Here is an 11,106-nt window from a genome sequence, read left to right as displayed (position 1 = left end):
GGCAGCGCTTCTCATCAACACCACCGTTTCACACGCGCCTTCTCGTGGTCATCGAGTCTCTCTTCATGTCCGTCTACTTACGCCGCAGCACACCTGCTTACTTAATCAGCTCATGTTTACTACAATTCATATTGCTACCAAAGCCGCTCACCTTACTTCGTATGACATTGCTGTGTTGCTATCGCATTCATTGCTTCGCCCTTAGGGCGAAACTGTGGCATTTTTTTTTACTTAGACCTCCCCGCAGGGACCAATTTATGCAACTAATCATGCACGAATCCATTCCGCACTGCCATGGTTAGAATGGCTGTGTAAATAACCCATCACATGGACTCTAAGCAGCAAATGCAATGTACTTTTACCCTTCAACATACTTAGTACGCTGACATGCCTAGATAGAGGCTCTTCTGCTCTGTCTGATGTACGATAGGAAAGTTTGTTGCACAAGGACCAAGAACCACGGCATGCCGTAGTTTCGCGAAGTGCACGAAGAGCACACAAGTCGAATGAACCGCGCGAGCACTTCTCAAGCACCGTGCGTACACTGGCACACGCACGAACTCGGCAGATGGCCGAATAAATGCCACGAACGCCGCGCCGCGTAGAGTCCGACACCAGTCACAATAGGGTTTTCACTTGGGCTTGTTGGTTTTCCATTAAGACCGTGTATCAATGCGCGCAAAACGACATGGACACAAGAGGGAACACGCTTCGTGTGTGTTATACGTGTTCCCTCTTGTGTCCATGTCGTTTTGCGCGCAATGATACACGGTCTTAACCAGTCACAAACTGCAAATAATCGTGACTACCTGGAGTAACGATATTTTACAACAAGGGGATTCACGATTCTCATATGCAGTATCAATTCGCGAACTAGAAAAACTATAAGAAGAAAGCTCCAATAAGCAGCGCAATATATCGCAACTATGCCGAGGTGCCAAAGTGAGGCTTATAGCGCATGAAAAGACAAGGACGAACGAAGAGGTGACACACACAGGCGCTACTTGCAACAATATTTATTTCGAGCAAAGGACCCACACATATATACAACTGTTACGCATACATCATCATACATGCGCCGTTTACAAAAAATACTTTACACACCATTACGCAGATAAGCTAGCTCTTTGCGGGAAAGGGCAAGTGATGGTTGTGAAATGCAGTTATCCCCGAGCCTATCAATCATTTCTGCTTCGATAATTTCGCGAGTTATTCTTCCTCGTGCTCTTCCCACGATAGAGCAGTCTCTGTATTCTGGAGCGCACGTCGAGCGGTCACCATCATCCGCCCCAGCATCAGCCCACTTGCAATGCCTGCAGTGAGCGTCGAGGAACCCACCCCGCTTTTCTGCCACATTATACCGGTGTTCCCTTAAACGCTCGTTGAGGCACCTTCCGCTTTGTCCCACGTAATTTTTTCCACACTTTAAAGGAAGGTTGTAAACGATTGCTCCTGCACATTCAACAAACGGGTCCGGGTGTTTCTTTGTGCACATGCGTTTCTCAGGCTGGTCTGGTCTGGTTAGTCTGCACAGACATTGCAATTTTGTAGATGCTGAAAAGACAACCCTAACACTCGCACGTTGACCTATTTTCTTTAAACGGTGTGATAGGCCGTGGATATACGGGATGACAGCTACGTTCTTCTTATCTACACAAGGCATGCTGGAAGAATTCTTTGATAACTTCGACTTGAGCAGACTCTCAGCGACGCTAATTAGGACATGTATAGGGTAACCTGCCGAACGAAGGCGGAGGATCTGATCATTGAAGCTGTCAGGGCATGATTTGCATAACGCGCTTGACAAGCATGTTTTTGCTATTCCCCTCTTAACCAACTTAGAGTGCGCGGACTGATATGGGAGCAGTGGCTTGTTCGCGCGGGGCTCGTACTTCCAGCGTACATGGTCGTTGCAAAATAAAAACTTAATTTCAAGAAAGCGAATACTTCCGTCAATCGGCAGTTCATGCGTTACTTTTAAAGGAGATAAACCCTCGCGTATAAAAAAAAAGAGCGCCTGTGTGTGTCACCTCTTCATTCGTCCTTGTCTTTTCATGCGCTATAAGCCTCACGATGTCATACCAACAAGCCCAAATCTCTGCATTACAGAGGTGCCAAAGAAAATCGATATTGCCCGTGTCACATTGGAAACGATGTTCCTCTAAACACCATGAAATACCAATAACGTAAGATAAAATGGGCCAAAACACAATCGAGAGAACCTGAATCGCAAGCGATAACAGCACGGTGTAGCACAAGGCAAGGGAATAGGACGGGCAGTTGACCTCATATCTTGCGTTACCATACCCGTAATGAATCATTAACAAAGAGCCTGTATGTCAGTTCTCTTGTCTGCAACGTTCTTGCGAAACGGGAAACGGAAACACCGCGTACACAGCTGTCTAGAGGATATAGGCAAAGTGCGCAGATACAGCAATTCCCGCCTTTCTTCGCATCCTGCCAAACTTGATAGTTTCACTCCTGACGGCGGATCCCGACGCCAGGCACACAAAAGCAACATTTCTTCTGACCTTCATCCTCATACTGAGCTTAACGCCTTAAATACAACATCACTGAAAAGGCTCCTGACATAGCGACATGAGAATCAGAATAAAGAGCAAATTAGTTCCCTCCACTCGGCGCTCTTTCATGCAAAACTAAGCTGCTCAACAGATTAAAACCATGAAAAGAAATCACTGCACACGCAGTGTCGAATAAGACAGCACAACACTGATAATTGCATGAGTGCAAAGGAAATCACGAGGAGATTCGTCACACTTGTTTGTCGTGCCGCGCGATGAGGAAAAGGACGCAAGAAAAGCAGTCGAACTCGTGATGGGAAAATCCAAGATACCTTTATGAAAACTAAAACCAAACAACATTTACGAAAGCTATAAAATCAAAATACAACCACACAGAACCTTACGCCACATGACACGACATACATACAAGGCTAGAACAGCTAGGGTTGATAGGAGCCCGAGAAAGAAACATTCAAGAGAGCTCACGGTACGGTGTACATGAGACGAGGGCTTGCCGAAGTGAGGGGCGATGACGTGATGACGTCGGACACGCCTCGATGTTGGAGACGATGCGGAGCGACCGAACCGGACCGAACTGAAGACAACCGAACGGGAGACGACCGCTCACTGGGGCTCATCGCTCAGCCTGCATCCGAGCCGATTCTCTCGCCAAAAACGGCGCCGTCGAAAACCCGGTTGAACAGATACGGCTAGACTTATGAAAACGTTTTCAAGACGTATTCACGCCTCGTTTTTAAGTGGTCGTGGCTGCGACATTTTTAAAGCGTCGATTTTGGTCAAAAATCTGTTTTAGACGTTGAGTCCATTAATACGACGTTTTGAAGAATCTGAGTGCTACCTCGGGTCCTTTTGTGCAGGTGCTTCCTTTGCTATCTGCAGTAATAAAGAACACTATAAGTCATAAAATATAAAATTACCAGCAATAAGTGTCAGGGTGGGAAGCTTCACTACATTGTATACAGATAGACGAATTATCATGAAATGTATGTAGAGTTATTCGACGTGTAGGAACTACGGTGGCATTATTATGCAAAACCTTCACTAAATTGTGGCTGATTTACTCCTAGCACACGAAGCGACAGATTGCGAGTGCTATTATCGCAATCACTTGCTCTGGCATTTGCTCGCATAAAATGCTTCCTCTGTAGATCTCGTAGTATCATGTTTACTAACGCATACTAGCTTTACAAAGAGTCATGCCCACTATCTCTAGCTCACTATAAAGAATGCATGGTTAACCAAATTTGCTAACACCATATCTTGCACTATTTGATGTGTTTTTGTCAGCTTCTTATTTGAAGGCACTAACTTAGTATAACTCGGTTTATCAGCTTCTTATTCGAGGACACTAACTTAGTATAATTTGGTTTAATGTGTTCCTGCCTGGAGCTTTCAACGTTAATTTTATTGGTATATTCTTCTGAGGTGCTTACTGTTTTCTTTATTATGTACAGCCGCCCAAATCTTTAACTAGCGTGCGCGGGCGGCGACTTTCTGTGCGCCAGCACCTTAACTTAGGAACAAACTTACGAATAACTATGCTATCTGACTATGCTCACAAAGCTCGTGAATATTACTAGTATAGTCATTTGTAAGTTTGTTCCTAATTTAAGGTGCTGGTGCAAAGAAAGTCGCCGCTCGCGCACGCTAGTTAAAGATTTGGGCGACTGTACAACGTCACAAGTACAAGTACGCAACGATTCGCAGATTGACTAACTCTATCTATTTTGTGAGCATCAGCGAAGTGAATGCGTCATAGAAGAGTTCAGGACAATAATCAGAAAAGAAAAAAAACGCTTTGAAAAGAGATGTCTGCTCTTTAAGTAAATACATGGAAGTTAATAATGCATTGGTATTCTTCGGGTGCTTCACGCCCTTATCGGGGGCTCGCTATCTTTTGTGCATGCATGCTTGTATCTAACCGTTTTCCCGTCTGCCTTGCTCACTGACTAGTGCATGATCGAACGCTCGGTGTAAGAAGAACAGGTTCTCCGACGGAAGTGCGCGGCCATGTTGGGGCGCCGCTAGGGGGGGGTGCTTGCAACTAGGGGGCTGGGGCGCCGAGGGCAAGACATTCCCTGGCCACCGTGCTGGGAGCGCGCTTTGCAGCCGCTTTTTTACAGCGCCTGTTACTGTTTTTAACCACAAACCTTTGGCCACTGTCTTTATGTTACGAAACACAAAATCCTAAAATGGGATTTTTAATTGCTGAGGTGCTTTGCTGCCTTCTCTGAACAAAACCGCATAGTATTTCTCTCAGTGCCCCACTCACAGTTATTAAACGTTTACGACGGAAAAGAGACTAGAGATAACTACGACTTGTAAACCAAAAAAAGCTGTCAATCGATGTGCAGAAGGCACGTACGTTACCATGTGGCCTATCTCATAACATAGATTTACACGAGCTTAGGCAGATTTATCAAGTTTGCTGTTCTGGACGTGCTAACGAGAACAAATTTATTGTGCACTGCTGTCCATAAACATGTGACGTACGCCGGGTCAAAGTGCTTCTCGCAGCCGTACTATCTTGGTCGCAGGACGTGGTCTCCACGTTCGAGAGCTTCTTACGAACATTGCAGTCGGCTCTTTTCACTGAGCATAGAAACTCCGTCTCTACACATGCAAGACCCGCTGTTGCAGTTTGCTGCGAATCACATCTTGCCTACAATCCGTCTCCACCAGGCAACGTCGCAGCTCGAGATTCAGACTGTTTGTCTTAATTTTAAGCTCTTACCTAGAACGATGATTTGCTCAATTTTGAAGTGAACATTGCTTAACTAAGAGCTTATCGTCTGCCCGCGCCGCTTGTCGGCGACCGCTTCCAAGGATAGACACACGCCGTCTGCTAGAGCACGCGGCCGTGCTGTCGGAGTCAGTATCATCTGTTTCGGCGTCCGAGAGATTTGAATTATTATAGTGGAAAACAGAAACAGTTAAAGTTTATTTTCAGTGCGCTTTATGTACGCTTACAATTACTTACACGTTCGAATTTGCCACTTTTTCAGCCTCCTAACGTGTGCTTCTGTGAAGCGGTGCAGACATGAAACACCACCATTAGCGCGACGCGTTTCTCACCAGCGGCCCCCACGTCGTTGGAGCACCTGTTCTTCTTAGACCGTGGTGTAACGGGTAGCGCATTAGGCTTCTACGCTAAGGGAACAGGATTTGAAACCAACCGTCGGTTGCTTCGGTCACTGAGTTTGTGGCAGCGTGTACATATTTGCCGCTCTTCCACGAGCCTCTTTCACGCCGACATTGGTCCTTTCATGTAGATGCGGCACTGAGTAAGTACCGTTGTGCAGTAGAACTCTTTGACGCTGACTCGGAGCACTGGGTGTGGGCGACTCTTCAGTGGACGGCAGCTTGGGTAACTTGGTACGTCCCACCAGGAGTGCGCCACTCTACCATGACCAAAAATGGCCGTTAAGTTTCTCTGATGCTAAGCAGAATCACACGAATTCCTGAAGGACAGCAACTCAGCACTTTAGCAAGTTGCGCCACAAGTTCACTGGGTTTGTCCCGTTTTTCAATGCACGTTTCACTCCAACGTTTCCGCGAGCTGCGCTATGAATGCACTCGAATGAACCTCTCGACAACTTGGGTCACTGAGTATGTGCTACTGGCTTTGTGGCAAGTGAGGGAACAATTAGCAGGGATCGCAGGCCGCTGGTCGTCTCGGAGGCCACGCGTGGACTTCTCGGCAGCGCCACCAGATGGCACAGCATGTCCAAACGAGGAGAGGAGCCAGGCTGCTGCGTGAGGCGTTTCAATATCAAATTCCAATGCCAGATTCAGAGGACTTCCGGAGCAACATTTTCTGTTCTTTTTGCAGCAAGACTGTTCCAATGGCAGACAGGGAGCACCAGATGAGTAGCACTCGCGGCGGCGAGATGACTCCACCGAGCAAACGAAACTGCTCTGCCAAAATCGGCGGAACGGAACGGAGCGCGCTCCTCAAGAGCGGCAGCTTTGAATGCGGCGGTTGACTTTCATATAGTGTAGGAATTAACCTGGCCATGATGCAAAAGCTGCCGCTTCCGAGGAAGCCTTTGAACTCATGTTTTGTCTTCGTGCCAAGAAACCGAAAGTAGTTGGCTACGTCGAGGACGTCATTTGCTGCTACTCGCTGAGTAGCTGCGTGCGATTTCTAAGGATATGCGGGTTTTAGGAAAGCGGACTGTACTTACTAGCATGACTTCCTAGGAGGCTATGGTATATTTTACACGCCGTGACGTCTGAATACTACTACATACGAAAACCAACCATTACTCACCGCCATTGGCGTGACCGGCCCGCTCACCGTGTACGATATCAGAAGGCTAACTGCTGGTGAGTATTGTATTACATAAATCTCCAGAAGGGGTCGTGAGAACAAATACTGTGGCGATACAGTCGACTGGGTTACAACAACTACGACCACAGCGTAACTGGAGTGGCTGAAGCGTAACCTTGGCGACAAACGACCAGGAAGAATAGCTCCGACAGTATGGTTTGTGCACTATCTCTCCGCGTGCCTCTACTGCGAACCGTGTGCGCGCCGTGCCTGCGGTGCTTTCTGCTAGAGAGAAAGTGGTTTAGCTTCGTACCGACGTTCGAGTTCGACAGTGCCCTTTAGATTTCTAGAATCACGGCACTCGACACTGTGCCCAACGGTGCCTTCAGCATATGTGTCCCATTAGCATGGTCGCCCTTTCACCTCTGAGCATATTCGTTTGTCTCTTCCACTGGCGCATTTCTTAGGCTTTTTGAACTTTGTAGTTTAAATTGACACTCTACATGTTATCTTCCAGAGAGTCTCCTTTTCTTCACAAACACCTACAGCCATACGTGCAAAGGCGTAACGCAGTAGTCAGCAATTTCTTAAAGTATTTTTTATTTGTCTTTTGGATAGTTCTTGCTTGTACGTTTGCCTGGAGCCTGCCGTTTAGGAAATATATCTGCCGTTGTTGTTCAGTGCTTGTATCGCTGCCTGCCTCTACGTATCTGTAGTGCCGTGCGCAATGAACGATGCATCACGGAGAAACTGCCGCTAGCGGGCGGAGGCGCAGACAAACCGTCACGCAAGTTGCGCTGAGGAGCGCTATATCCAGTTGCATGGTGCGCCTCCTTGATCTGGCCGCTGGGCTTGTGTTCCATTTGCCGATTTGGAGGCGTCGCTTTACGCTGTAGTCGTTCGCTCGCTCGCTCGCGGATTCGGTCGCCCACTCCGACTCTGTCATTGGAATTCGACATAAGCGTTCGCACGCATCGGTACGCCAATCATTTCGGAGGTCACGCGCTGCCTTCTCTGTGCCGGCGCTATACGGCGCCGATTGTTCTCAGCGAAACGCGAAAGAGTATAGTCCCGCTGCTGTACCTTCCTCATACATAACTCGTTTAGACGGTTTCAAGACCTTGTGTGGTTATTTTTTTATTCAATGCTAACCGCATCACCGTCGGAAACCATTCTGAAACGGGTTCGATCATTTTCTTCTTTATTAACTAAGGATTTACACTGCCAGGTAGGCATTGGGTAAGTACCCCAAGGAAAGCGCCATCAAAGCTCAAACAGACCAGCTTCACGATTTCATGTACCAATAGCGTTCAGGTCACCATGCCCATTTACTACTCATTCGTGGCGAGCCACGCCGTTTTTGCCCTATATTCGTTTCGAAATGAGCTTCGTGAGCGGCTAGTGGAATTTCCTTTGTAATTCATTATTCATAGCTGAAGAAGGGACGAGTAATGAGGCAGACATGTCTTTCCTTCGTATACTTCGTTTGTTTTAAGACTGAGGCCATATCCAAGTAGGGGATAGTGCAGTTTCATAAATAACGGCATGGACACCGAGACTTTATAACAAGGGCAAAAAGTAGCTGAAGGTGTGGAGAAATCTGCTGGTCGCATATACCACAGATATCCTGCAATAAAAAATGCCCCAAATATTACTTCTTTCTGGGGTTTTACGTGCCAAAACCAGTTATGATTATGAGGCATGCCGTAGTGGAGGGCTCCGGATTAATTTCGACCACCTGGGATTCTTTAACGTGCACTACAACGCAAGCACACGGGCGTTTTTGCATTTCGCCTTCATCGAAATGCGGCCGACGGGGCCGGGATTCGATCCCGCGACCACGTGCTCAGCACCGCAACGCCTTAGCTGACTGAGCCACCCCGGCGGGTTATCCCAAATATAAAGGCAAAATCCTTAAGTGACTCGGCGCAATGGCCGATACCCGAAACAATCAGCGTAGTGTGCATTGATGCAAAAAATACGCCGAGTGATGCAAAAAATAGCCTCATGAGGAATGGATTATACATGCGCAAGCAAGCAAAGATACAATGGCTGAATATGAATGAAGAAACGAAAGAAAGAACGAACTTAGAGGGGCGCTCTAGTTTAATTAATTACAGCGTAGAGCACTGCAGCGAGAGGTTACACAGCTCAAGCAACAGAGGCACAAGGCTTCGACCAACTCGTCGTCGTCGTCTTTTTCGAAGCAGTGCATACTGCTCGTTCTTCTTCAGTAAAGTTATCTGCCCGGAGAAAAAGAGCCGTCCCGGCGACCTACGGGCACAGGGGGGTCGAAGTAAGGCTTTAGCCGCTGAACGTGCACGATTTCGCGCCCTCGGCGGCGCTTATCTGAAGGTGGCTCAAGCGGTTCTATCATGTAGTTCACAGGAGACGTTTGACTGACCACACGGTAGGGACCGTGGTACTTGGAAACGAGTTTGGGTGAAAGTCCAGGGCTGGTGGCGGGAACCCAAAGCCCGACTAGTGAGTCAGGTGCATAGGGTGCAGGAGAGGCGGGAATATCCCAACGGTGCCTCTGTCGCTGCTGGTCTTCCGTAGTAAATGTGCGGGCGAGCTGTCGGCACTCTTCCGCGTGTGCAGCAGCTTCGGACAGGGCAGTAGACTCCGTTGTGTCAGGGCGATACGGGAGGATGGTATCCATTGTGTAGGAAGGCTCACGTCCGTAAAGAAGAAAGAACGGGGGAAATCACGTAGTGGCTTGTGTGGCGGTGTTGTAAGCATATGTCACGAAGGGTAGAACGCGGTCCCAATTGGTCTGGTCAGGTGCAACGTACATCGATAACATGTCGCCAAGAGTAGGTTAAAGCGCTCAGTCATCCCATTAGTCTGCGGGTGGTATGCAGTAGTGGTGCGGTGAATTACGTGGCATTCCTTCAGTAGGGCTTCTATAACTTCAGAGAGAAAGACACGGCTTCTGTCGCTGAGCAATTCTCTGGGGGCTCCATGGCGAAGTATGATGTTACGCAGAATGAACCATGCAACATCACGCGCAGATGCGCTGGGCAGAGGCGAAGTTTCCGCGTAACGCGTTCGATGGTCTATCGCCACAATCACCCAGCGGTTGCCGTCTGAAGTACTCGGCAGAGGCCCGTAAAGATCAACTCCGACGCGGTCAAAGGCGCGTCCTGGGCAAGGCAAAGGTTGCAATGGGGCAGCTGAGGAACAAGGGGTATTCTTGCGGCGATGGCAAGCGAGGCAGGAGTGCACATATCGGCGGACGAATCGGTACATTCCTCGCCCGTAATAACGGAGTCGCAGGCACGCGTACGTTTTTAGTACTCCTGCATGCGCGCATTGCGGGTCATCGTGAAACGCTGCACATATGTCCGAACATAGATGCCGTGGGACCACGAGTAACCATTTGCGGCCGTCCGACCGGTAGTTACGGCGGTATAGGAGTCCGTCACGAACAGCGAAGTGGTGTGCTTGGCGACGCAGTGTACGGTCAGAAGAAGGCGCTGATGGGTTGGACAGAAAAGCCAGTATAGAGACAATTCATCGATCCTTCTGCTGCTCCGAAAGCATGTCCGTGGCAGTAAGGGAGGACTCGCATATTGGTACCTCCTAATAATTGGGCTGGCCTGACACAGGGGAGCGAGACAGGGCATCCGCGTCCGAATGTTTACGGCCAGAGCGGTACAGCACTCGAATGTCGTACTCTTGGAGGCGGAGCGCCCATCGAGCGAGGCGACCTGAAGGATCTTTTAAGGACGGCAGCCAACAGAGGGCATGATGGTCAGTTATTACGTCGAATGGACAGCCGTAGAGGTAAGGGCGGAATTAAGTGATGGCCCAAATGATAGCGAAGCATTCTTTTTTTGTAACGGAATAGTTGGCTTCCACTTTCGTCAGTGCGCGGCTGGCGTAGGCAACCACGTATTCATCGAAGCCAGTCTTTCGTTGCGCAAGAACAGCGCCAATGCCGACACCACTAGCGTCCGTGTGAATTTCTGTCGGTGCGCTTGGGTCGAAATGACGGAGAATCAGTGGTGAGGTTAGAAGACGACGTAGCGTCGTGAATGCGGCATCGCAAAGTGGCGACCAGGCCGAGAGGTCATGGTTACCCGCGAGAAGCTGCGTCAAAGGCGCTATTATGGTGGCGAAGTTGCGGATAAAACGGCGAAAGTATGAGCACAATCCGATGAAGCTGCGAAGTTCTTTGGTGGTCTTTGGTCGTGCGAATTCGGCGACTGCTTGGAGTTTGGTAAGATCTGGAAGCACACCCTCTTTCGAAACAACGTGGCCAAGGATGACTAGCTGTCGGGCGGC

The sequence above is a fragment of the Dermacentor silvarum genome, chromosome 8 (genome assembly GCF_013339745.2).
Source record: "Dermacentor silvarum isolate Dsil-2018 chromosome 8, BIME_Dsil_1.4, whole genome shotgun sequence".
In the NCBI taxonomy this organism is placed as follows: domain Eukaryota; kingdom Metazoa; phylum Arthropoda; class Arachnida; order Ixodida; family Ixodidae; genus Dermacentor; species Dermacentor silvarum.
The sequence above is the reverse complement of the archived record's forward strand: the minus strand, read 5'-3'. Positions refer to the sequence as shown.